This window comes from Anabrus simplex, chromosome 1, assembly GCF_040414725.1.
Source record: "Anabrus simplex isolate iqAnaSimp1 chromosome 1, ASM4041472v1, whole genome shotgun sequence".
In the NCBI taxonomy this organism is placed as follows: domain Eukaryota; kingdom Metazoa; phylum Arthropoda; class Insecta; order Orthoptera; family Tettigoniidae; genus Anabrus; species Anabrus simplex.
This window is the reverse complement of record NC_090265.1, coordinates 108,472,632-108,498,378: the sequence shown is the minus strand read 5'-3', so window position 1 is coordinate 108,498,378 and position 25,747 is coordinate 108,472,632. Positions and strand designations below refer to the sequence as shown.

The following is a 25,747-nucleotide window of genomic DNA, read 5'->3' as shown; positions in this document are numbered from 1 at the left end:
CGTTCCAGCCCTCATACCACTTTTCAAATTTCGTGGCAGAGCCGGGAATCGAACCCGGGCCTCCGGGGGTGGCAGCTAATCACGCTAACCACTACACCACAGAGGCGGACTATTTATTTATTTATTTATTTATTTATTTATTTATTTATTTATTTATTTATTTATTTATTTATTTTATTTATTTATTTATTTATTTATATGCAAAAGGCATTTAGGACGTTACTTTTAATGGGCGCGTAATTATAGAAAATTTGGAGTTGCGAACTTTCCCGACCTGTTCAAACAGAAATTCTTCTTTTTTTCTCCTTTATTGGCTATCTCCCCTCCTTGGGGAATGCGTCATAAACATGAATAGTCGTTTCGCTGTAAGACTCGTTTTCACCTGCCAAGTGAAGGTTGCTCCTCGCGGCTGTACACAAACAATAGTTTCTTGGTGCAGGTAGAAAAAAGTCTGACAATGAAATCCCAATTTTCTACCTTTTCTATGCCTTTTGCGTGTAAATAAATGACTTATTCACCTCTTTGCTTAATTGGAAAATGAATAATATAAAATTTGACAGAAAAAAATACAGTCTCCACACGGGGAGTCAAACCCACGACCATCGAACTACATGTCCGAGCTTTTACCGCTACGCCAACACTTGTTCGGCGTGCATACTAACGTACGTGGCTTATATGGTGCGAGAGCCGCGTCAACATTTTTATTTTTATTTTCTATACGCTTGGCCATCTGGAATTCCCACTTTGGGTACTTTCATTTCTAGCCAAGCCCTGCATGTTCTATAAATTTGAGCGAAATCGGTGGTGATGAGTAGGGAATGTCCTCTTGTCAGTGCGCATTAGGCTATACAGTGGAATCTCGATATCTCGATTCACCTCAGGAGCTAAATTTTATTTCGAGTTATCGAAATTTCGATACATAGAGAATACCGTTTTTGAGCTGTATAGCACATAATCGAATCACGTGTATCTAAGGGTTTATAATGAATACATTATTTTTAACAATAATTAAAAATATAAAAAACAAACTCTATTTTACGGCATCACTTTAATTACAACCCTTATTATAGTAACTGTCCGCCTCTGTGGTGTAGTGGTTAGCGTGATTAGCTGCCACCCCCGGAGGCCCGGGTTCGATTCCCGGCTCTGCCACGAAATTTGAAAAGTGGTTCGAGGGCTGAAACGGGGTCCACTCAGCCTCGGGAGGTCAACTGAGTAGAGGTGGGTTCGATTCCCACCTCAGCCATCCTGGAAGTGGTTTTCCGTGGTTTCCCACTTCTCCTCCAGGCGAATGCCGGGATGGTACCTAACTTAAGGCTACGGCCGCTTCCTTCCCTCTTCCTTGCCTATCCCTTCCAATCTTCCCATCCCTCCACAAGGCCCCTGTTCAGCATAGCAGGTGAGGCCGCCTGGGCGAGGTACTGGTCATACTCCACAGTTGTATCCCCCGACCAAGAGTCTGAAGCTCCAGGACACTGCCCTTGAGGCGATAGAGGTGGCATCCCTCGCTAAGTCCGAGGGAAAAACCGAACCTGGAGGGTAAACAGATGATGATGATGATGATGATGGTGATGATTATAGTAACTTCTCGTCAGTACCACGCAGCCGATATTTGTAAATCGAGCTTGTCATAGGGGGTTGCTTTCGTACGTGACACGCCCAAGAATCAACGACGCTTCGCCGATTTTTCGATCATTAGAAGTTTTAGTTTTTCGGGTCCCGTTATATTAGCTCCCAGAATCACTGTAACCCTCTCTTTACTTGTTTAACTGTTCCTAACAAACCACAAATGCCGTATTGCACAGTCAATGTTGCACAAAATTCGAGTTACAGAGTATTTTTTGCTTCAAGGGAGGAAATGCTTTGCTTAGAGATATCGAGAAATTCGTGTAACCGAATTTCGAGTAATAGAGAAATAAATACCCGTGAAGAATCGGACAAACGTTTGGAAAATGCAAGTTACTTCGAGATACTGAAAATGCCAGTAATGGAGGTTCAAGATATCGAGGTTCTACTGTATATGTGTGTATGTATGTACGTACCGGATGAGTAGCCGTGTGGTCGACGTCCCTGAAGGTGGTTTTCCGTGGTTTCCCATTAACACATCATGCAAATTCCCAGGCTGTACCTTAAATAATGACACGGTCACTACGTTTCCAATCATGGCCCATTCCCATCCTTTCATCGCCAAAAACTTTCGATGTGTTATTGCGACGGTAAACAAGTAATGTATGTATCTCAAATTAACACTAGTACAGTCCCACAGTCTAGGGATAGCACGTCTATCTCTTATCCGGAGGTCGCAGGTTCGATTTCCGGCCAACTCAGGGATTTTTACCTGAACGGTAGGCTTAGGTCCACTCAATCTACGCGAGTAAAATTGAGGAGCTATATGAAATGGAAATGGCCTATGGCTTTTAGTGCCGGGAGTATCCGGAGACATGCTCGGCTCGCTAGATGCAGCTCTTTTTGTTTTGACTCCCCTAGGCGACCTGCGTGTCGTGATGAAGACGACACATACACCCAGCCCCCGTGCCAACGGAATTAACTAATTATGGTTAAAATGTCCACCCCACCGGGAATCGAACCCGGGACACATGTGACCAAAGGCCAGCACGCTAACCATTTAGCCATGCAGCCGGACAGGAGCTATATGACGGTGGGATAGTAGCCCTGATCTAGAGAGTCAGGAAAAACGGCCGAGAGGATTCGTTGCGATGACCACGCATCACCTCGTAACCTGCACGCGTTCATGCTGAGCCGTGGTTGCTTGGTAGGCCAAAGCCCATCAGGGCTGTAGCGCCACAGATAATCAAACATATAACAGACTACCGAAATGTAAGTACCAGTGCACCCGCACCTTTATCAGCTTATAAATCTAGAAAGTGCTGAACAAGTGTGTTTTTACTTTGTTTGGTTTTTGTTTGGTAAGCTGAGTGGCTCACATGGTATAGCGCTGGCTTCCTGAACTCAAACACAGCTGTTTCGTGATATTTGAAGGTGCTCAAATATGACAGCGACGTGTCTCTACTTTTACCGGCACATAACAGAACTCCTACAGGACAACATTTCCGTCATCTTGGAGTCAGTAAAAACCGCAAAAGTAGTTAGTGGGATGGAAAGCAAGAAATATTTTTTTTTTGTATGTCTTTCTGTGTAAACAAGTTGAAATACTGTATGTCTATGTTGAGATCTAATTCTTCCATGCTGTCGTATACAGTACATCTCATACTACACCGCCAGTACTGCAGACGATAAGTAGCATGATATTCAACTTCTAAACTACTATTTCTTCACACAGCTTGTTTTCTTCTACAGTTAGACTCAGCATTTCGTATTGTAACTTTCTAATCTTATCGAGGATAAACATGCTAAATTTTGTAGTTCTTTTCCTTAAAGAAAACTCCATGAGGGATTCTCAGATTCCATGTCCAGCCTAGGGAGAATAGAAACAAAATGTTAGTCTCTGTAGGCTGCTGTCCACTAATTGCACACTAATTGTATATAATAACGTGCAGCAAAACTCTTTTAGTCCGCCTCTGTGGTGTAGTATTTAGTGTGCTAAGCTGCCACCTCCGGAGGCCCGGGTTCGATTCCCGGATCTGCCACGAAATTTAAAAAGTGATACAACGGGGTCCACTCAGCCTCGGGAGGACAACTGAGTAGAGCAGGTTCGATTCCCACCTCAGCCATCCTCAAAGTGTTTTTCTGTGGTGTCCCTCTTCTCCTCCAGACAGATGCCGGCAAAATAATGAAACATGCATAGTATGGCGGTCTCTACGACTGGTATTTATATTTCCTTTATTAATTAAATTGTGTGGAGATTACGAGAACTGCAAGTTCGTACTTTGCACTCTTCCAAGATGTACCATGGCTTGTAACGGAGAAATCTTTGCGTGACTTTAACCAAAACATAGTGAAAGAAACATAGGAACAAGAAGGTAAACACGCCTGTAGTGTTATGTAACATTTAAATCGCATGATAGTAAGGACGAATCAGCTGCTTTACTGAACTGTATTATCTCTAACTCACAATAAAAAAACGGACTTACAACTACAACCCATACCAAACCGAACCAAATCCTATGGCACAACACCCCCAAGGGGCTTTGCCTACCAAGCGACCGCTGCTTAGCCTCAAGGCCCGCAGATTACGAGGTGTCGTGTGGTCGACTCGACGAATCCTCTCGCCCGTTATTCTAGCTTTCTAGACCGTCAGGTATCTCCTAAATTGTAATCGCGTAGGACCTCGAACCAGCCCTTAGTTCCATGTAAAAAATACAGGACCTGACCCGGAATCGAACCCGGAGCCTTAGGTAAGAGGCAGGTACGCTACCCCTACACAACGCGGCTGGCTACAACCACAAACAGGCCAATAAAATAACAAACTAAAAGGTAAAAAGAAAATAGCCATTGCATTCGTTCTTGAACTTTTTCGTAGTCTATTTGACCTAAGATAGCAAAATAGCTACTAGAATAAATATTTTAAATGTAAAAGTGGAGCCTATCACCGAAAAGAAGGCAGAGTACACTGACCACAATGTGCAAAGTGTGGCTGCTTGACCGTACACAGTCTGTGCATAGGACCCGATACCACGACAGATTTTCTAAAATAGTTTTTTAACAGCGGTTCCTTCTGTGCTTCCCGCATTACGATACTCCTGCACCACCGGCAGCTTAGCAGGATGGAGTGTTGTCCAGGACTTGAGTTTAGGATGATGTTGAGGAAAGCAGTACAGGAAGAGGATGGTAAGGAGAATGTGGTAGTTTTTCACGTTGGTATCTTTCAAGGGAAATGTTCGATATATTTCCTATAATAATAATAATGTTATTGGCTTTACGTTCCACTAGCTATTTATTTTATGGTTTTCGGAGACGCCGAGGTGCCGGAATTTAGTCCCGCGGGAGTTCTTTTACGTGCCACTAAATCCACCGACATGAGGCTGACATATTTGAGTACCTTCAAATACCACCGGACTGAGCCAGGGTCGAACCTGCCAAGTTGGGGTCAGAAGGCCAGTGCCTTGACCGTCTGAGCCACTCAGCCCAGCTATAAATTTCCAAGTTTTCTGAAGTTATTTAAGAAAAGACTGGGTTAACAATTGATATAGAATCTGCCACCTGGGCGACAGCCCTAAATGCAGATCAGTGATGAAAAATCCACAGCTTGTTTCCAGTCATTCGATCGGGTCAGAAATGAAATAAATGAAGCCCCCATCTAGCGGCGGGGATAGGCAATGTGCCAACTGCCGAAGCCTGTCGCACTCCTCTGGGGCAATGATTAGTGACTGAAAAATGAAATGAAATTATATTGGAGAGCGTTGCTGGAATGAAAGGCGACAGGGAAAACCGGAGTACGCGGAGAAAAACCTATTGCACCTCCGCTTTGTCCAGCACAAATATCATATAGAATGACCGGGATTTGAACCACGGAACCCACTGGTGAGAGACCGGAGCACTGCCGCCTGAACCACGGCGGCTCTCCCAGATCAATGATGACTGATTTTATTTTTATTGAAGCAAGAAATGATGCAGCCGAGTTATTTGACTCCTGGATCTGATGGAAAATTAGAGAAAAAGAGGCAGACTGGAATGAAGTTAGAGTAGAGAATCCATAACAAAGCACTGGAAAGTTCATTGGACGAACCTGGTATGGACATCTCAAGACCACCATTTTCTTGAACTCGCCAACGGTCAGTATATGTATATGTATATCACATCATTAGGTTTTGTACCTGTCTGAAGTACAGTAAATAAATAAATAAATAAATAAATGTTTCGTCAACTTAACGTTAACTAGGATGCATATTTGAGGCGTGCTGCAACCATTTTATCACAAGAGTGGGATTAGAGAATCTAAAATCTCTATTAAATTTGTTCTACCATTCTATTGGGATCTCTTCGCATGACCAGGGGGACGAGAAAAGGTTAAGTGTAATGCTCAGCGGTTTAGTAACCTCTCCCTCTACATTTCTAGCTGGCACTAGGAACGTGCAGTGTCACACTTCAGATCACCTCTCAAATAGCCGAACTGTAGTGCCAAACACTAAATGGTGTATCATCAAGGGCCTTGCGACTCATTAATTAGGAGATATGTGCCCTTCACCTATTCCTGTACCCTGCAGACTAATGAAAGTGTTGGTTCAAAGTACTCTAATCCTTTCCAATACACACAAGAAGATCGCAGGCAGTGAAGGATGTGGCGACAAATGAAGAGCCCGATATGAAAGCCCACAGCCTGTTTTCCGGTCATTCGACCGAGTCAGGAATGAAATGAATGAGGACCCCATCTAGTGGCAGATTTTGTCCCAGCTGCCGAGACCTGTCGCATTCCGCTGGGGCAATGATTAATGAATCAAAAATGAAATTGAATTATATTGTAGAGTGTAGCTGGATTGAAAGATGACAGGTAAAACTGGAGTACTTGGAGAAAATCTTGTCCCGCCTCCGCCTTATCCAACACAAATCTCATATGGAGTGACCGGGATTTGATTTTATTTTATTTGAACCACGGAAACCAGCGGTGAGAGGGCGGCACGCTGCCGCCTGAGCCACGGAGGCTATTGAAGAGCCCGATATGTATTAAAAAACTATGTATTCTCAGAAGTTGCAGGATGAACCTAAGAAGTGAACAGCCTTGGTACAGAGTAGATTGGAAATTAGCTGTTAATTAGTGCTTTAAGATTTTACTTCTAAAGGGGCTGATGGTAGTCAAGGACCGTAGAAATATGAAAGGAGTGCAACAACAACAACAACAAGAATGATTTTATCTAATGATGAACGCTATTGGGGTACGACAGCGTTCCTATACAGCTTGAATGACAAATGCACCTTGGAAGACCAGGGCGTGATAGACCACTTCAAAACATGCAGAAATATGACGGGCATTAATACCCTATCTTGCAGTTTTCCCACATGTCACTCCTCATTTCCCTAGTATGCCTCTTCAGTGATCCCTAGACTATCTATGACAGCCGTTGGTTGATCTGTGGAGGATCAAACCAGCCTTCGGGCTGAATACCCAACAAACATACATACATACATATATACATACATACATACATACATACATACATACATACATACATACATACATACATACATACAAGTGGGGAAAATATTATTTCTGCGAGTACTGCTTCTGTTATGAATGGGTTTAAGCATCGTTTGTAACACCCCCATGCCTTCGTCGAAAATCATTGTGGCGACTACGAGGGGACCCAGGGGCGTGAGCTACCTAGGTGTTTGGAATTGCTTCCATTTACTTGTGTCAGGCTCCTTACCTTTATCATTTTTATCTGACCTCCCCGTTGTTTTTTTCTGGTATTAGGTTTGCGAGGCCTAGGGAGTCTTTGATTTTTCACTTCCTTCCCTTTCTTTGGCCGATACATTCATTTTTCGAATTTTTGATCTTCTTCCGTTTTGAATCTGATTGGTGTTAACTGAGGATGGTTGTCCATGTGTACTCTTTCTTAAGACAATAATCATCACCACAATCCTTTCACATATGCTTGATGTCTATCATTGACGGATTCAGCACCGAAGCTAAGGAAGTTCTCGGATTGCCGTTTTTCCTTTGCGTTCGCAAAAATCAACACTTCTTGGCTCCCGTTTGTCGTTCATACATCTAAACCTTCCCGCATAAAAAGAGCTCCATGAAAAGGTGAAAACCACATCTAGAGATTAGTCTGCACCAACACCTAACGGGGACTTAATCTCATAATATACCAAACCAAACCCCATGGCACTTAACGCCCTTGAAAGGGCCTTGGCCTGCCCAGCGGCCGCTGCTCATCCCGAAGGCCTGCAGATTACGAGGGGTCGTGTGGTCAGCACGACGCATCCTCTCGGCCGTTATTCTGGGCTTTTGAGACCGAGGCCGCCATCTCACCGTCAGATAGCTCCTCAATTCTAATCACGTAGGCTAAGTAGACCTCGAACCAGCCCTCAGGTCGAGAGACAAATTCCTGACCTGGCCGGGAATCGAACCCGGGGCCGCCAGGCGAGAGGAGGCAGGCTACCCCTACACCACGGGGAGGCAACTCTCATGTCTGACTCGTTGACTGAATGGTCAGCGTACTGGCCTTCGGTTCAGAGGGTCCCGGGTTCGATTCCCAGCCGGGTCGGAGATTTTAACCTTCATTGGTTAATTGCAGTGGCCCGGGGGCTGGGTGTTTGTGCTGTCCCAAACATCCCTGCAACTCACACACCACACATAACACCATCCTCCACCACATTTTACACACAGTTACCTACACATGGCAGATGCCGCCCATCCTCATCGGAGGGTCTGCCTTACAAGGGCTACACTCGGCTAAAATAGCCACACGAAATAATAATAATAATAATAATAATAATAATAATAATAATAATAATAATAATAATCCCTTGCTGGCAAGGCCTAGTTTTTACAGTGCACTATGTCTTCTGGTATGAGCTAGAGCAATTTTTGTTACTTTCATTGATCTGTCTCGGTCTTATCCTTGGTTTGGACAATATGAAAATGACTGAGGTATGAGCGTGGCCAGTAATGCCATTTCTTATGCAGCCAGCCCCTGCTGTGAATGGTCTGAAAATGTTACTTACAGGGTCGGTTGTGCATGCAATTCAGTGGACTTGACAGACTGAGATGTAATACCAACTTCTAGCTCAGTGAGTAAAGCAACGGGAAACAACCTCACCCCTCATTTTCCCAGTACGCCTATTCAGTAATGCATAGGGCTTCTTTGACAGCTAATGATAGAGCTGTTGAGAATCCACGCAGACTTCGGTCCGAGGACTGAACATACATTCTTCCTATTCTTCTGCGGAATCCACATTTGTTGAGCTTTCTTTCTTACCCAGTAGATCTTCATTTTCATCGATTACCGGGCGCGGCTGAGAGCTTGCATCCGGGAGATAGTGTGTTCGAATCCCACTGTCGGCAGCCCTGAAGATGGTTTTCCGTGTTTTCCCATATTACACCAGGCAAATAATGGGGCTGTACCTTAATTAAGGCCACGGCCACTAACTTCCAACTCCTAGGCCTTTCCTATCCCATTGTCGTCATAAGAGCTATCTGTGTCTGTACGACGTAAAGCAACTAGCAAAAAAAAATTCATCGATTGTTATAATATCTGTTCCTCCGACCAGGTACGTCGTGTTTGTTTCTTCTCATCTTTCTCAAATCCCTTGTGTGAACAATTTTCCAGATTACATTTCTATCCAGAAGATTTGGTGATCCTAATTTAGTGAGGGCCTTTTCTACTTGCTTATACCATTGTGATCCCGTACGTTTGATTCGCAGAAATGTATGTATTCGATTAGTAAATCTGGTCACAGGGCTGGCTAATAATAATAATAATAATAATAATAATAATAATAATAATAATAATAATAATAGGGCGTAATATATTCACTAGGTGTAGAATGACTTTCATTTTCTCGCAATTCATAAGACTTACCGTTCTTTTGTGGATAAGCCCATTTTATTTTCGATGTATGTGGAGTCAAAGAATGCATTATCTGTACCCCCTGAATGTCGTAAGAGGCTACTAAGAGGGGAACAGCCAAAAAATCTGTACTCGCTGTCTCGTCTTCTACTCCTCAAAACATATCCATAAGCCTATGCTTTTCTATGTAGCAGAGAAAATATACTAGTGCTAAGTTTTTATTTGGTAATAATGAGAGTAGTCGTGTCACGTTAAACGTTATCTTTAGCAAATAGGTCAGCGAGTTTTGGCATATAAATTGAAGTTTAACACATTCGCATCTGTAATGACAAGGACCGGTGACCTGTGATGCACGGAGTTCATAATCGATTATGCTGGGCCATATTGTCCGGCAGATCATCTATATTAAATGTACAAGCAGTAGAATTCCAAGGGATATTTTGTGATGGAGAGGAATTCCATAATGCTGCCGATTTGGTGCTGGAGAATAGATTGATGGTAACGGAAGATATTTATTTGTAATTTAGGATGGTAAATATGTAGTTTGTTTAGGGAAGACTGTTTATTACCAGTAATATGAAATTGGTGACATTGACAAAGAAGCATCACATTATCGGCTAGTGACGCAAGGAAATGTTTTCTAAAGAATTACTATGAGTCCAAAGGAAGTTACGTAAAATGCGAGAACGAGTGAAATGTTTAATAGTATAGTATGTCTACCGTCCGCCTCTGTGGTGTAGTAGTTAGCATGATTATCTGCCTCCACCAGAGGCCTGGGTTCGATTCCTGGCTCTGCCACGAAATTTGAAAAGTGGTACGAGGGCTGGAACGGGGGCCACTCAGCCTCGGGAGGTCAACTGAGTAGAAGTGGGTTCGATTCCCACCTCAGCCATCCTTGAAATGGTTTACCGTGGTTTCCCACTTCTCCTCAAGGAGAATGCCGGGATGGTACCCTAAGGCTACGGCCGCTCCATTCCCTCTTTCTTGCCTCTCTCTTCCAATCTTCCCATCCCCGCGCAAGTCCCCTGTTCAGCATAGCATATGAGGCCGCCTGGGCGAGATACTGGCCATTCTCCCCAGTTGTATCCCCCGATCCAGAGTCTGAAGCTCCAGGACACCGCCCGTATGGCAGTAGAGGTGGGATCTCTCGCTGAGTCCGAGGGAATAACCCACCCTGGAGGATAAACAGGTAAAGAAGAAGAAGAAGTATGTCTACCTCTTAGTCCCCTTTCTTGACACCTGGTCAGGAATGAGTTGAGATGACTTTCTCGGTAAAAGAAAATATTTTTTAAAATTTTATTTGACTGAGTGAAGGTGGTTTACTGTGATACAGTTTTTTTATGTAGTCTCAGTAACGTTCAATGCAAGTCCTCCGGTGCTTACAAAGTGCATGGATTCCTAAAAAATATCCTTGTCTGCTCTGCCACGCGTGCGTCGCCTTTATCCTTTATCGTCATCCGAACAGAACGTCTTTCCTCCCAGAGAAGCTGATGACCGAGATTTTAGACCGCTTTAAACGAAATCATCATCATTTCCTCAGAGTTACTCTTGCGTAGCCCAGGCATTCGGTAATCACTAAGGGCGAGATCTACAGAATATGATAGATGTAGGAAGTATTCAAAATGCAGTTCTTGGACGGTCCCAGCTGCTGCAGGGGCAATATGGGGCTGTGTTGTTATGTTGTTGCAGCGACAAACATGCATCACCATACTGAATCATCATTCGTCTATGTACTTCAACAGGTTTCACACTTTCACTGTCCTCCTTTCGTGCACGTCTGAAGTGAGGTGGCCAATTTGTACTTTGATGGCGTTTGCCTGTCCGCTGTAGATATTCGTTAAATCCTGTGTATTGGTACCGCCAACAGACAGAACCGTGGTGGGGTTTTCCGAACTTTTATTACAGCGATGTGAGGTGATTTGAGGGCGCCTCCTGCGTTTTCCATCAAACACCAAAGACGCTAGGATATTTATAGTGCAACGTCCGGCTCCATGGATAAATGGTTACCGTACTGGCCTTCGGTCACAGGGGTCCCGGGTTCGATTCCCGGCAGGGTCGGGAATTTTAACCATCATTGGTTTTCGCTGGCACGGGGTCTGGGTGTGTGTGTCGTCTTCATCATAATTTCATCCTCATCACGATGCGCAGGCCGCCTACGGGAGTCAAATCGAAAGACCTGCGATTGGCGAGCCGAACATGTCCTCGGACACTCCCGGCACTGACAGCCATACGCCATTTCATTTTATTGCTCGAAATTACATAAGACTGGAGGCCCCTTAGCTGCAATCACTGTATCAGTTGTGAAACTGCAAGTTTCATCTCTTAGACGACTCTAATATTTTATCTGAATTCATAAACATGGCTTTCAGTACAGTCAGTTGCCATTTGTTGATAGATGCAGTATTTTTGCACCTTGGCACAAGCCAGAGAAAAATGTAGCTTCCTCCGAAGTCTCAAATTTATAGCTCTGGCACTATGGAAGCTGCTAGGTGAGGGTCATGCTGAGTAATGACATTTGAAGCATGACTAGTGCATCTGGATGTTATGAGAGGTGCTACTCATAGGGCTGGTCGTGCTGAAATAGCACTTTTTGACCCAGTAAGAAAAGCAGTGGCAAACTATCTCACATCTCATTATGTCTTGTTTGCCTTATTATGGCATCATCATCGGTTTTTAAGGTTTCCCTGCTACCACATAACATTTCGCAGTGCTCTCTGAGGATCAATCAATCAATCAGTCATCAATGATCTTCATTTAGGGCGCTATACCATGTGGCAGATTCCCTATCATTTCTTTACCTTATATATACATTTATTTATAATTGTTTACCAAGCTTTTTCTTAAATATTTTCAACAAACTTGGAAATGTATCGAACATTTCCCTCCAATCTCTTACTCCTCATACTATAAACGAATATTTGCCCCAATCTTTCCACTTAAATTCCAAATGTAACTTCATATTATGATCTTTCCTGCTTTAAAAGCTCCACTCAAGCTTATTCTTCTACTTATGCCATTTTATACTAACTCACCACTGGCACAAAAGAGTATCGCACAATTTTAAAATGATTATCAAAATAATAGTTATATACTAGAACTGTTACTTATGTTTATTTAGTACATCAATGAATTCAATGAATTATTGTAATACTTCGGCTAATTCCGCAGCAGTCCGTGATCTAACCAGCCTCCGTGCCGAAGACTTAACAGGCAAACTTTCGTAATGAATTTTGTTGTTTCTGTAATGCTATTGAGCCCCTGTTTGCTTGTCATAAATAATGACTCGCCAGTTGCTTGCCAAGCCAATAATAATTTCTTTCTTAACTCTGACAATGCACGGGACATTTGTTTTTATTATAAAGAACGCCACCGCCGCCCCGATCCCTTTCTTTTTATACCAGTGACAAGCCAACAGCTGCTTTCGAGCTCGAGTATCGTGTGCTGAATGTAAGAAATATCAATCTATGGTTATAGTAATTATGAGTCGGCTGTTAGCCAAACCTCAAATTAACTTTGACTAACGCAACATGGCTACCTGCCAGGTGACAAGTACCGACCGACGGTGAGAGAACGTGGGATTGACAACCGTTACCGTAATTTGTGCATATATTGTGTGCTAACTTGGTGATTCCTCCGTCTTTCTCTCAAAAACTTCCCTGTTCCTGAAACTCCTCAACGCCTAGTTGCTTTAATTTATATCATGAGAATGGGATTGTTTTCCCCACCAACTCAGTGCACAGTGTTTTTAATCTATAAATGGTCTATAGCTCATTCCGCGTTAAGAAAACAGTATTGCTCTTATGACAACAAGGTTGCCATATCGAACGGCTCAACTCAACAGCATCATGAGAAATCCGTGCCATACATACTGGTGAAACTCAGTACTTAAGTTCAAAATGAAAGAAGGAAGGAAAGAAATAAGCTGCATTTTTTAAAATCTAGGTTACAGAGGATGTGGGACGGGGGGAGGGCTTATTTTGGTTTTTACACCAACATGGATAAACTACTACGTATACAAAACTTCAGTATTGAAGTTCAAGGCAAACTGGGAGAAAATAGACAACACATAAGGTTTATAGGCTCGGGGTGGGGGATGCAGTTAATTGCATTTAATACATATGCCCAGGTCCGCCTCTGTGGTGTAGTAGTTAGCGTGATTATCTGCCACCCCCGGAGGCCCGGGTTCGATTCCCGGCTCTGCCACGAAATTTGAAAAGTGGTACGAGGGCTGGAACGGGGTCCACTCAGCCTCGGGAGGTCAACTGAGTAGAGGTGGGTTCGATTCCCACCTCAGCCATCCTGGAAGTGGTTTTCCGTGGTTTCCCACTTCTCCTCCAGGCGACTGCCGGGATGGTACCTAACTTAAGGCCACGGCCGCTTCCTTCCCTCTTCCTTGCCTATCCCTTCCAATCTTCCCATCCCTCCACAAGGCCCCTGTTCAGCATAGCAGGTGAGGTCGCCTGGGCGAGGTACTGGTCATACTCCCCAGTTGTATCCCCCGACCAAGAGTCTGAAACTCCAGGACACTGTCCTTGAGGCGGTAGAGGAGGGATCCCTCGCTCAGTCCGAGGGAAAAACCGAACCTGGAGGGTAAACAGATGATGATGATGTTGACATATGCCCAGGCAACGTCGGTACTACTTGTGCCGTTATATCGCCCCACGAAAAGAATGGTAACAATTAAATGCGCTTGTAAAAAAGTGGTAAAAATGTGGCAAAAATACAAAGCGATGACTGTTCCCGCTATTGTGCTTCCTCCCTGCGAATATCATTAGGTACTAAACAGAGTATGTTAAGCAATTATTTTAATAACTCACGGGCAACATACATGCCTTATCCATTTTCTTACTTTCATAATACAATATAAAGTACATTATAATATTCCTTAATCACGAGGAATTATGAATGTCTAAGAGGGGGTGTGTTCACTCCTTGTAGGTCCATAAGAGCAACACTGTTGGAATGAGCTATAGTTATCTATAGTGAAGAGCAGTTAAATCCACAACATTAGGATAAAAAAAGAGCATGACACTTTTGAGAACTATTATTAAAATTAATTTCTTCCTGGAGCCAATCAAGCTCATTTTAGTTTTGACCAGGGGTTTAAGACCAGATGCTCTTCCTGACGCCATGTAGTTCTTGAGATGAAAATCTCAACCCAGGATTCGAACCTCAGCCTTCCGGGGGGAAAACCAGCAGCTAAGTCACTGAGTTAATCACGCCTTCGAGAATGATTACAAAAATGAAATGTATATGCTGGAACTTTTACTTACGCCATATACCGAGAGAGTTGGCCGTGCGGTTAGGGGCGCGCAGCTGTGAGTTTGTATTTTTGAGATAGTCGGTTCGAACCCCACTCCCACTCCTGGCCCTCTGCTAACCCATCCTCGCCATAAGACATGTATGTGTCATCAATAGTGTATGCCGCTCGCTGCATGTTCTCGTTTTCGAACGCTCAGTAGTGGGCTGGTATTTGGTAGAGCAGCACTACAGTTGCTGTCTACATATCGCCAATGACTGGTGTGTTCAATAACGACGAACGGCAAACACACAGGCATAATTTTAATCTATGGAGAACTAGGTCGTGTGCAGACGAACAGACGATATGCGCACATGTTTCCTAACAGCCGCCTGCCTTTTGCACACGTTTTCCGCCGAACAGAGTTGCAAATAAGAACAAATGGATCATTCAAAGCACGTACCAAATACAAGCAACTCTTTGGTATAGTAGAATGCCCGTACGTGTATAAAGTAATGAGTTATTAAACCTTATTTTCTGCATCTTTGGCGTATTTAAAAATGCACACTGTTACAGAACGTGTGAAGTAAAATGATTGGTATTTGTTTCACATCTGAAAAATGTAACTCAAAAGCTTTTTCTTCTTAACAAATCACATTGAAATACAGCCCGCTGTAGCGCTCCTTTGTAAACCAGCGAACAGGCATCCCACTAATCAACAGTGTATCCGGGGCACGTATACTTAGAAAGTAAGAGGCGGGAGAGCCACTTGGTATAATTGATTTGAGTACTAAGTAAGTTACGACTCACGACATGTAACTCAAATGATAAAACAATAAAAATTATATAAAGTGGGCAGTAAACTTGAAACAAATAAACGCTGAACTGCTGAAAGAAAACTGACAACTCCGCTTCCTCCTCTTCCCATCCCGTTCACTTTTAGGCAGACCTTTGAGGTGCCGGTGTCTAATCTATAGTTTGTAATGCAGACATATTTCCGTGGAGTTCTATTCCTAACACATTGATCGGTTTAACGTGTGACAAATTTGTAATGTATTTTTGGGAATCAGCTTGCGGAAGCTACGTTGATTGACGTGGCCTCCATGGCCTTTCCTGTGTAATAATTAAAGGCAGACACATCCGTCACTCCACTATCAATGATGTCATCTTTCGAGCTCTCATTTCAGCAGGAGTTCCTTCTATACGAGAGCCAACTGGCAACGGTTAAAGGCCAGTCGTAATGACACTTGTGCTGTGGAAAAGGTGTAGATCTCTCCTGTGGGATTTTACCTGTTCCAACACATGCACCCTATCCAATCTTTCCCTTTCATCAATGAGTGCTGGAGGCCCAACCGGGAGCAGGGAAAATATTAAAATAAAATACAGTGATTTGTTGGACAAATCCTTCTTTGTATTACTAGGCACTGAATCCAGTAGTACCTGGAGTAATGATGGCCTCAGTTTTGTCAGAGGTTGACCAAGGTATTGCTCGTATTTTTGGTGACTCAAGATCAACAATGTGTCTTATTCAGTGCATCAGCATAGCTTTACAGCGTGGTAATGTCACATCTACTTTCGGGACACTCCCACCTGCAAAAGAGCTGGATGATTTTTCCTTCTTTATGAAATGAAATTAAAATTTATAGAAAATGTATTTCTCTGTAATAACTTGTATTTCAAGAAATAAAATGTCAACAATAACATTTCAAAATCCGTATTGACAATACTATTACGCAGTACATATTTTTTGCCAAAAGTTGCTGCTGTGACCCTGACGCACTCCTGTTCGAATTCTTTGTGTTAACCTTCAGCATACATAGACACAATGGTAACTTTACTAAAATTTTAAAATTAAAAAAAATAAGTTTGGCTTTAATGCAAATAAATATCCCGTTTGTATAATCTGTACGCAGTGTTCGTTGCAAAGAAACCTAATTTTCTTCAATGCTGACGTCAATTAAGTCTTGTTGATAACAATTTACGAAATTAAACCGATTTTCACAACTCAGTAATTGAGTGACTGATGGCGATAGCACATAAAGTGATTAAAGCATCCCTTGTAGAGTAATTAATGTACAGTTAACACAGCAATACAATTTTATTTAATTCCGTAAACCCTAATAATAATAATAATAATAATAATAATAATAATAATAATAGCCTCCGTGGCTCAGGTGGCAGCGCGCAGGTCTCTGACCGGTTCCGTGTTCCAAATCACAGTAACTCCATGTGACATTTGTGCTGGACAAAGCGGAGGCGGGACAGGATTTTCTGTGGGTAGTCCGGTTTTCCCAGTCATATTTCATTCCAGCAACACTCTTCAATCATATCATTTCATCTTTATTAAGGCCACGGCCGCTTCCTTCTCACTCTTAGGTCTTTCCTACCCCATCGTCGCCATAAGACTTATCTGTGACGGTGCAACGTAAAGCAAATTTTTAAAAAGTGATCTAAAGAATGTTCTTGATGAAGATATTAAAGAAATCTGAAGAACAACACATGTTCTGTATACCCGATAATAGATTAGAATTGTGTCAGATATTAAACCCATCAATGCACTCGGAAAAGAGGTAGAACCTCAAGGAATTTTATCTACATTACAACCACTACAATTTCTCGGAGTTTATTTCTTATCATACAGCACAACGATACCATCAAATGAGTTGCTCCAAAAAAAAATTTATGTCAGCCAAACTGAACACGAGATAATTTATAAATCATTCTCTTATTATGCAAGCCGCATGTAGATTCAGATCAATGCACTCGGAAAAGAGGTAGAACCTCAAGGAATTTTATCTACATTACAACCACTACAATTTCTCGGAGTTTATTTCTTATCATACAGCACAACGATACCATCAAATGAGTTGCTCCAAAAAAAAATTTATGTCAGCCAAACTGAACACGAGATAATTTATAAATCATTCTCTTATTATGCAAGCCGCATGTAGATTCAGATGCGGAAAAGAAACTGAGGAATATACTTTCCCTCAACGAGATGAATCTGAAAATACTATGAGACAGCTTTCATAGCCGTGCAACTTACTTGAAAGATAATTGATTTGTATTTAATGCACCATGAGTTACTATAAATAGTTAATAAACAGTGCCGTACAAGAAAATTGAGAACGTATGTTTTTTAAGCGCAAAACCTACCTCATATCCGATCGGGCAGAGGCAGAGCCATTCCTGTAACACCAAGCATGTATGCAACCCACCGTACATGCAAGTAATACTGGGAGTCAATATCATCGTTGTGTATAACGGACACTTGCTTAGCTTCAAGATATTCAAGACAAATTAAATATACCGCATGCTATGATACTAACAGTGAATTCAGTGGCTCACTTGTGGAGATACAAGAGTCAATGAAATGCGTCATATCATTTCATACAGTAGCCTATTCTTAATAGATTTACCTAAATGAAAATTAGTAGTAGTAGTGCCTCCAATCCCGTGGTGCTGGAGTAATGTCTCTACATCTTATCTGGAGGCACCGGGTTCAATGCCTGACTGGTCCAAGGATGCCGATCCTAGACTAGGATTTCGATCAGGATTTACTCAGTCTCATAAGGTCAACTGAGGAGGTGACTCTTAAGATGGGTATCGTATTCGTTCAAGAAAGACAAACAATACGGCTGAGGAAATTGTTACGTTTGAGCACATGGCATCTGAAGGTCATCTTGTTGGACAGCACTCGTCTTGGCGGATCAAGGTCCTTAATGGTCTATGTGTACCACAGAGTAGTGTTACTTACATTTAATGACTGAGTTTAATTTGAAAACTTTTGATTTTGGATGTTTCGAGTCATTGTCCTCTCCATAATGCACTAGTGTTCATTGTCAATATACTGTACGTGCAGGCAATTTTCAGAACGTTCACGGGTTCAAATACAAGCCACATATTTGTTTATCGCATTCCTTTCAGGACTGGGAGTGTCCGAATGGCATGTTTGGATAGTCTGGTGCAGGTATTTCTATTTGACGACTATGGGTGACCTCCGCGTTTGGATGTGGAATGATGATGATGATGATTATAAATTGTGATTATAAATTGTATACTAACAACTCTCCTACTCTGCTGGGCAGGAAATTTTTTCGATCTACGGAAACCGAACCGGCAACCACTGTATCATACCGTGCAGAAACGACGCCTTAACACTCAAGGCCATCAGGCGGGCTGCGAGGAAAAAATTCCACCCACTTCCAAGAAAATGGAACTTGAATACTTCGAGAGTGCGAGCATGCGAGACTAGCTCGTGAACCACAGACCGAATCTCATCTCCGTTGTAGTTTTGTTTGTTGTTTTCAAGGATTTTTGAATCCTTTACTCGAACACAAAATCTCTTCTTATGCTGGGTTCTCCACTTTGATACCAAACTCGTAATCATCAGTTATACCTGCACCTGCTGTACCTAGTTCATAAAACAATCAACGTTTAACAATAAGGTAGGCCCATGCCGAGAAAGTGGCTGCATGATTTTGGGACACGTAGCTGTCATCTTTAATTCGGGACATAGTGGGTTCAAACCCTACTATCAGCAGCCCTGAAGATTGCTTTCCGTGGTTTCCCATTTTCGCACCAGGCAAATGCTGTGGCTGTATCTTCATTAAGGCCACAGTTGCTTCCTTCCAGTTTATAGCCCCTTCCTATCCCTTCGTCGCCATAAGACCTATCTGTGTCGAAGGGACGTAAAGCAAATTGCATTTAAACAATATTTAAAAAGTAAGGCATTTATGTTTTAAATAAATAACATCCAGTTTCTCACAGAGAATCACATGACAATACACACATTAGTCAATCAATATTGTTAAAAACGTAGTTATTACTATACACATGGTGTAAAATAATAAGGTAGGCCAAACTTTCAGAACACATTCCTCATACGTAGAACAAGAAAATATGTTACATGAACATGGGTCCGGAAACGCTTTATTTCAATGCCAGAACTCAGTTTCTACAACTGTACATAGGACATTGAGCGTGAGAAACACACAGAAACAGAACGCACCAGCATACCATATGAAACTCTTTCTTACGTGAAATGCTCAAAACTGAGCTCCATAGATGCAGTCACATAAGTACGGCTAGTATCCAATATATAGTGGGTTCGAACCCAACTGTAGGCAGTTCTGAAGATGATTTTTAATGGTTTCCCATTTTCACACCAGGCAAATGCTGGGGCTGTACCTTAATAAAGGCCATGGCCGCTTCCTTTCCACTCCTAGCCCCTTCCTGTCCCATTGTCGCCATAAGACCGATACGTGACGGTGTGACGTAAAAGTAACTTATTAAAAATAAGTTCAATAAGTTCAAAGCACTGATACATGCATCGGTTCACCGTCGCATTCAATATCGGTTGTGCTGATGTATGCCTTGAGTATTGCGTATGCTTATCGTAATGCTTAGAGAGGGCATTTTGAACATTTCTGGATCCATTTCCAACTATGTATTATAAAATAACAGTTTTGTCTGTACATTGCTCAGAACTGAAAGAGAATGGCATTTCTGCATCGGTCGTGTCCACAGTAACAAGAAAATGAACTTTTTAATTTTTCGTAATGTCTGTCTGTCTGTAGGCTTATGTATGTATGTATGTATGTATGTATGTATGTATGTATGTATGTATGTATGTATGTATGTATGTATGTATGTATGTATGTATGTATGTATGTATGTATGTATGTATGTATGTATGTATGTATGTATGTATGTATGTATGTATGTATGTATGTATGTATGTATGTATGTATGTATGTATGTATGTATGTATGTATGTCACGCATCACGAGAAAACGGCTGAAGAGAATTTAATGAAAATCGGTATGTAAAGTCGGGGAATAAGTCGCTATATTAACGTTGAGTTAAATGGCAGTTTAAGGGAAGGTCTAAAATGTAATTCTGAAATAGTTATGTTATTAGTGGTTCTATCGATAAATGCTACATAACTAAAGTTATAGAGAATTAAATTTCCGATCATTTATGTCTTATACATTTTTATCGTACCGGCTATGAATTTGGATTTTGTTGCTAAGTAAATATTAACGCCAAGCCATGAGAAAATGGGTGAACAGAATTTAATAAAAATCGGTATGTAAAGTCGGGCAATAAGGAACTGCAATCTACGCTTTAATTAATTTTATTTGCCCTGGCTGTAATGGTAGTTTGGAGCGAGGCGTCTAAAATTTTATTTTTATTTACCTATGTTATTGCCATTGGTCCTATGAAAAGTAATACATAACAAAAATTATAGAGAATACAATTTCCGATCATCTTCTACATAACACTAATCAGAAAGAAAAAATGGAAGTGGCCTCACACTTCGAAGAACGAACTTATCGACCTAAGAAAGACAAGGGTCACGAAGGGCGTGAAAATGAAAAACTCCCTAGGCCTCCGTACGTAATACTGTCGGGGACAGAAAAGGTCAAGAGCTGACCAAGGGAGGTCGGATGGGACAGACTAAAGTGAGGAACCTGGCACAAGTGGAAGCAATGCCAGGGCTCATGGACAAGGGAAATTATGAAGATGTTTAGAAAAATGATAAAACACCGTAAAGGAAGGAATAATAAGACAAGAGGAAAGAAGTCATGAAACAAAAGGGAGGATTCACTTTACATTTGATGGCCTCATATCGCAGATTCGCATGAAAACTAACTATGGAATATACAATATAGAAAGCTCATAAAATTGATCAACAATAACATTACATTGACCATTATTTGTTGTGACGTGCTTTGTGTCTGCTGCTGGCAATTATCTCCGATAGATGGGATTACTGCTGCGTACCGAGTATAACAGCCTGCCTGAATATTGGCGGGAAGTAGCCGGAGAGTTAGATCTATCTCTTCTTTAGCATTCCATTCTTCTGGTTCATAAATTTTCTGATATCATTGGTACGGAAATACACTGGTTCATCAAAGCATTCCACCTATTCAATCCCTTCTCTGCGCCACTGATTGAAATGAACAGTGTACGGACTTAACGGAATAATGGCAGAGGCTGTCTGCAGCCTGGTCATTCCAGCTCTGGAACTTTGGACTGTTCGTTGAAATTGTGAAAATGTGCGGCTTCTAATTTGATCGCTTATTTCGTACGATAGCATTGTTTTAATCGCGATATTCCTTCTGATGTCATTTTAATGACCTATGTTGACTTTAGTTGGGAAAACCACAGACAGTCTTTCTGAGATTTCCGTAGCGAAGCACGGGTACATCAGCTAGTATAATATATTTTCCTCTACGTGTAAAGAATATGGCCTGAAAGTTTGTCCGTACCTTATAGTTACGTCCTGTATACGTTTATTGTACTTTTATTGCAAATTACATACAAAATAAACTGTAAAGTAAACCCTAGAAAACACTATGGAGGCGAGATTCGATCCGTGAATCACGAGAAGTGGAGAGTTTACTCGTTGCACTGCGCGTGCGTTGTGGGGATAAGTTGCGTGCTGGACTTGTGAAACAATTTTGAAATATTCCAGTTTCATTTTCTCAAAATTAGCTGGGAGTAGCACCTTGCAATCTGAACCGGTGAAAGTTCTATCTATGACCTGCATAGACATTGAAAATGGATAAGAAAGGTCGGAACGCGTTCGTGACGTCCAAGGGATATTTTCTATTATACTAATAAATATAATGTTTAATTATGATAATAATTTACTGTTGAGTAGCGAAAATGATCAACGTAAAAACCTCGTATGTTTATAATCCAGCCTAATCAAACCTCATAACATTTCTGAGCGAGTGGTTCAAATGGCAGCACATTTGCCGGTTTCAACAACAGAACTGTCACCAAGAACACGACAGTTTCTGCTGTCTATTATTCTCCTTATTCTTCCGCTTTTCCCACAACTGTGGGATTGCGGGTGCGAATGATGTCGCACATGTGGATTGGGCCCTGTTTTATGGCCGGATATACTTCCTGATGCTAACCCTATACGGAGGTATGTAATCAATATTGCGTGTTTATGTGGTGGTTGGTAGTGTAGTGGTTGTTTGAATATGAAGAGGAAAGTGTCCGAATAAACACAAATACCCAGTCCCCTAGCCAGAAGAATTAATCAGACGCGATTAAAATCCCCGACCCGGCCGGCTGGGAATCGAACTCGGAACCCTCTGAACTGAAGGCTTCAACGCTGACCACTTGACCAATGAGTCGGACAGTTTCTGCTGTCTATTGTTTTCGTTATATCAGCTGAGCCGAGAAGACTGCCAATTCTATAAAATGTTAAAAAAAACCTGATGTCCCGGATTATTGCATGTGAAAATATCGTCGATCTAAATTAGAAATGGAGCCGGTCCCGCGTTGTAGTGGTAGCATGCCTATCTCTTACCCGGAACCCCCAGGTTGGATTCCCGACCACGTCAGGGAATTTTGCCTGGATCCGAGGGCTAGTTCGAAGTCCACTCACCCTACGTTATTACAATTGAGGAGCTATCTGACGGTGAGATAGTGGTCTCAGTCTAGAAAGCCAAGAAATACGGCCGAGAGGATTCGCCGTGTCGACAACATGACGCCTCGTAATCTATAGGGCTTCGGGCTAAGCATCAGCCACTTGGCAACCCATAGCCCTCCGCGGATGTTGTGCAATGGGATTTGGTTTGGTAAATTAAAAATGATTTAAGAGAAGAGAGGTAATTAGCAGTAATGGACAAACATTTCCACACTATAAAGCTCCATCGAGTTAAATGTGTCACTTACATACTTCTCTTGAACAATGCATGACACGCATTATCATAACATTTGTTTTTGACAAGCAAATTGCATCAAGAGCATCCCACGAGTTCCAGCAGTGAAGATAAAGAAAGAAAAACGCTGTAAAGTCGATTTTATCGAAACTTTAAGGATATAAACTTCGTGATTAATCACCTTCCGGTATATGAAATGGATTTTTTCTGTAGAAAATTAATCCACTTACTTTAATTACTCGGCATATTCTGTCTGAGAAGTCGTCCTTGCGAAAGTAGATCGTTATTGTGCATACAACTTACATTAAATTAATTCGAAGAAGGAGAGTCTTAGGCAAGTGCAAATCACTGGAGTTGATGCCACTTATGTAATTTGTGTCTCAATTCCCACGGCCTGCATTTGTCACGAGGTTACTACTACCGTAGCTAATATTAAAGCCGACATCCAAGCGGGTCAATTATGTCAAAAGTCTTTTTCTAGGTGGCTCCTTAAAATGTGCCACGGGGTTCTTGTACATGTCCAAACATAGCACATTACGGATTTTACAGTCTTCAAAGAGCCACCGACCTGAGATGAAGAATCCTAAAATCTTGATCATGAGTATCTCACTATAAAAACAGTGGCCCATCGGTATATTATTAATCTCTACGGTATAATTATCATCAGCAAAAAGTTGGTCTACTTATGAAATATCTCTAGGACAGTATGCAACCTGGAGACAGAGTAGTACGCATCTTGGAAAAATAAAAAGTAACAACGGGGGCCTCGGCCAGACAAGTCAACAACTTCTCAGTTGTTCTAACGAAGCAAAGTTCAGCCCACTCCTACCCTCAGACCAAGTTTAAATTTATGAAATATACTTCAATGGAAACCTACGACTCCGGTAAAATCTAGACAGTATCCTTACATCATGAGGTTGGTCAGTGTTAGGCAACTTGCATTTCGTAATTCGGTCCTAAACCTGTGCGATGCCGAATTAAAAGAATGCCAGTTACGTATAGTACTTTCCAGAACTTTACGCCTGATCCATCTTGTCCGCCACCGCATAGGAATATGTTTCAGGAACCAATTTTGCTATTGCTGTGGTGCAGGGAGGTGAAGGTCAACTGACAAAGATTCGCAAAGATCCAAGAAGAGACTTCACTAACATTCGCGAAAAATATTGGAATGGTGGAGAAGTCAACACGTAAGCATTAAAACGCTACAAATATCCGATCAAGTATTTTAGAAATTGGCAATAATTATTGATGATGTAATAAAAAAGTTCATTGGAATCCCCACCGTCAATTTCGTAGTGTTGATAATAATTTTACAGAATTAAACCGTCTTATAACAATCAGTTAATTATTATATTGGAATGCTTTAAACCGTTCTCTGCATGGTCTATTTTAACAATGGATTCCCAGGACAGGAACACTTAATATATTGTCTTCTTTACAAACATTACAGTTGGAAAGGCAATTCTTTATGAGAGTTCGTGCAGTGCATATGATTTGAATACGGTCTGATCATTGAGAATGTGAATGCACTGAGATATATACAGTAGTGCGGTTGTGTGTTTCACATTGTTCTATAATGCTTCATTTAGGGTTCAAGTGAGAAGTTTCCATGCTGGTGTTAGTGTCCGGGTATGTATGTCCTTTTTCCTGTAATTGGTCCGTGTCTGTTTTATATGTGTGTGCTCTGAATTCTCTATACCTAGCTTTGAAATTTCGCCATGAAAAAACTGGTCGAAATTTCGAAACAACGTACACAGAACACATAGCAATTAAATACGAATCAGAACGTGCATTTAATAAACGTTAACTATACACAGAACACGAATGCGCGGACATTAACACATACAGAAATTCTCCTCAACATTTCTAAAGGGCACCCCCTTAATACACTATAACGTTTACTCACACACACACACACACACACACACCTGTATCACAAAGTATAGATAATCTAAATGAACAAACACATTTCATATCACATGCAGTATTCGACCATATCTCATCGAACTTCCTTGATAACGGACACAATGCATCAAATGTATCTATCACGTGAGTCAATTGCTCATGACGGCCAAGCAGAGAGTGACTGAAAGCACTTGGTGAAGTGGTTTATTCCTGTAGAATATACTCCATTGTCTTAATTTCAAAAAGTAATTTCCTACACCAAACGACATTACCTACAGGTTCCTCTATACTAAATATAAGCCGAAACTTTCCACAACGTATTACTGTCTCATTGTTAATGAATGACATACAGAAGAAAAGAATTAAAGAGGGAAAAAGAAAAAATAAAGAAGGAAAGAACATATACAAAAATAAATTAAATAAATAAACAAATAAATAAATAGATACATAGATAGATAGATAGATAGATAGATAGATAGATA

General features: G+C 41.6%; 2 protein-coding genes across 8 annotated transcripts in view; one reads left to right on the top strand and one right to left on the bottom strand.

Moving 5' to 3' along the window:
- The window catches only part of LOC136884448 (uncharacterized), a 115,826-nt gene that overhangs the window by 35,491 nt on the left and 54,588 nt on the right, over window positions 1-25,747 (top strand). Inside the window, exon 1 of one of the 2 annotated variants that reach the window (XM_067156635.2) lies at window positions 24,853-24,989. The exons of the other annotated variant lie outside the window; for it this stretch is intronic. The gene's annotated coding sequence lies outside the window, so the exon portion shown is untranslated. Of the gene's footprint in view, window positions 1-24,852; window positions 24,990-25,747 lie in introns of those variants that run through there. 2 annotated transcript variants of the gene reach the window in all.
- The window catches only part of LOC136884418 (axoneme-associated protein mst101(1)), a 119,245-nt gene that overhangs the window by 92,357 nt on the left and 1,141 nt on the right, over window positions 1-25,747 (bottom strand). The window lies entirely within an intron of this gene.